We start from the raw sequence: 3,141 nt of genomic DNA, 5'->3' as shown, positions 1-3,141 counted from the left end.
CATACTTCCTATTTCTGTTCTGTGAGGAACATGCGTGTGTTTTCTAAACACTTCCTCTTCTGTTGTGCTGAGTAAATTTCCCCTAACTTACCTAAAATTCCTCTTTTTGCAGAAAAAAATAATCCTAGACCTCCTGCTGTAGACCTCAACTAAGAGAAATGACTAAACAAAACCACTCAGCAGCTCGAAGTAGATGGGCATAATGTGCTTAATTCAACTCAGTGTAATCATTCACTCTCCTCTTGTTTGGCTGCTGTACATATCTTCATCAAGCTGGATATCTCAGAAGCTTGCTCAATTGCAGTGATAACCTGCCTATATCTTAAACGGGAGGTTTAGACAGTGCTTTCACTGTCAATTTTGCCAATTTTGAGGTGTAACTGAGAAAAATCTTTTTCAATAAATTACTTTCAGCCATTTTGGCAGTGTGAACAAGAAATTACATAAGTGTGTAAACTTTAAAAAATATGCGCCCTCTTGAAATGTAAAATGTAATAACTTGTTGGGAAAATCCTCAATGGCAACAACTGCTGGCAAAAGGAGCTGGTGTCTATCTCCAACAGTCTATGGGCGAGAGGTGGCGTACACCCTGGACAGGTCGCCAATCCATCGCAGGGCAACACAGAGACATACAGGACAAACAACCATGCAAACACTCATTCACACCTAAGGGCAATTTAGAGAAACCAATTAACCTAACAGTCATGGTTTTGGACTGTGGGAGGAAGCCAGAGTACCCGATGAGAACCCACGCATGCACGGGGAGAACATGTAAACTCCATGCAGAAAGACCTCCAGCCAGGAGTCAGACCTTCTTGCTGCAAGGCAACAATGCTACCACTGTGCAGCCCTAATTCAGCCACATTGGAGGGTTTTTGCTCATGAGCTGCCTATTTAAGGTTATATGAGAGAATATTGATCAGTTTTAGGTTCATACTTTGACTAAGCCACACCTCCTGATGTTTATTAAGCCTTTCAGAGGTTGATTTGCTGGTGTGACTGAGCTTAAGGCCATGAACAGATGGCCAGATTCTCTCCTTCATGATTTTTTGGTAAAGAGTATAGTTTATTGGTCCATTTTAAATCCCCATTTGCAAATTACATTTTTTATTTACCCTGGTTATCATTCTCTGATACAAATTTATTTGAGAATCTCGTGGTGAGCGATCTGCTGCCTGCAACATCCTTCAGCATGACCGGTTTGGCAGTGGGTCAGTAATGGTGTGTGATGGCATTTCTTTGGAGGGCTGCATGGCCCTCCATGTGCTCACCAGAGGTAGCCTGACTGCCATTAGGTACCGAGATGAGATCCTCAGACACTTTGTGAGACCATATGCTGGTACGGTTGGCCCTGGGTTCCTCCTAATGCAGGACAATGCTAGACCTCATGTGGCTGGAGTGTGTCAGCAATTCCTGCAAGATGAAGACATTGAAGCTATGGACTGGCCCATCTGGGACATCATGTCTCGCTCCATCCACCAACGTCACGTTGCACCACAGACTGTCCAGGAGTTGGCGGATGCTTTAGTCCAGGTCTGGGAGGAGATCCCTCAGGAGACCATCCACCGTCTCATCAGGAGCATGTCCAGGTGTTGTAGGGAGGTCATACAGGAACGTGGAGGCCACACACAATACTGAGCCTCATTTTGACTTGTTTTAAGGACATTACATCAAAGTTGGATCAGCCTGTAGTGTGTTTTTCCACTTTAATTTTGTGTGTGACTCTGAACCCAGGCCTCCATTGGTTAATAAATTTGATTTCCATTGATGATTTTTGTGTGATTTTGTTGTCAGCACATTCAACTTTGTACAGAACAAAATATTTCATTCATTCACATCTAGGATGTGTTATTTGAGTGTTCCCTTTATTTTTTTGAGCAGTGTATATATATATATGTAAAATCTCCAGCAGTCTATGGGCAGGAGGCAGGTACACCTAACAGAAATGTATTTGGACTGTGGGGGGAAGCCGGAGTACCCGGAGAGAACCCACACATGCATGGGGAGAACATGCAAACTCCATGCAGATATATATATATATATATATATATATATATATATATATATATATATATATATATATATATATATATATGTACCTCCTGGTACATATAAACAATCTGTGACAAATGGATTACAACAATAGGTATAAAATGTCAAATTGACAATATTACCTACTTGGCATATCTTCTGTTCAATTTCAGCTTCAGATACCAAACATGGTACATCTAGTGGCACATGGTATATCATTTATACATCAAATTTTCACAAAAAAAGATCAAAATCGGTGAAATCTAATTTAGATCTAATTAGGATGACATCCATGCCATTTAAACATTTAGGGAAAATCTTGTTACTCTCTGTAGCAGCAATGATAAGACAAAATCTGGTGTCTTACTTGCATGTACACTACTCAAAAAATTAAAGGAACAGTTTTGAAGCTGAGTCAAGAAAACCTCTGGAATGTTGATCTGGTCATTTAAATAGTAGAGGGGGTTGTTAATTAGTGTCAGTTGTTGAGGTGATAATGAAATTCACAACAGGTGTACTGAAGGGGAAACAATGAGACGACCCCAGAAACAGGCATGGATTTTCAGGTGGAGGTGTTACCTGGACCCTACAGATGTTGCACAGGTAGTCTAACTGCACCAGGATGGCACATCAATATGTGTCATTGGCTGAAGATTTGCTGTGCCTCCAAGCACAGCCTCAAGAGCCTGGAGGAGATTCCAGGAGACAGGCAGTTACTCAAAAAGAGTTAGACAAGGCTGTTAGAGGTCCTAAACCCATCAGCAGGACTGGTATTTGCTCCTTTGTACAAGAAAGAACAGGATGAGTACTGTATGAATCCAGTATGGATTTCCAGCATTATTTGAGATCTTATGTTTTTCCAATGTGCTCCTTTTTTTTTTAGCCTTTTTTTTTAAGCTCCTTTTTTGTGTATTTAAAGACATAGAGAATAAACCGGGGAGTTCACACGCACTGGTAGTTTTATTATGACACGATTTGTTTTTTTATGTCTCCTAACTCACCACTAGGTTGCACTGTTGTCCCGTTAATGGTGTAAGGGGGCGTTTGAACTCGTTTAAGGACGAAATTTTTACACGGCTGAGAAAGAGGTCAAACTTGTTACCAAGATGT

Source organism: Girardinichthys multiradiatus, chromosome 7 (genome assembly GCF_021462225.1).
Source record: "Girardinichthys multiradiatus isolate DD_20200921_A chromosome 7, DD_fGirMul_XY1, whole genome shotgun sequence".
Classification (NCBI taxonomy): Eukaryota; Metazoa; Chordata; class Actinopteri; order Cyprinodontiformes; family Goodeidae; genus Girardinichthys; species Girardinichthys multiradiatus.
This window is presented reverse-complemented; position numbering follows the sequence as displayed.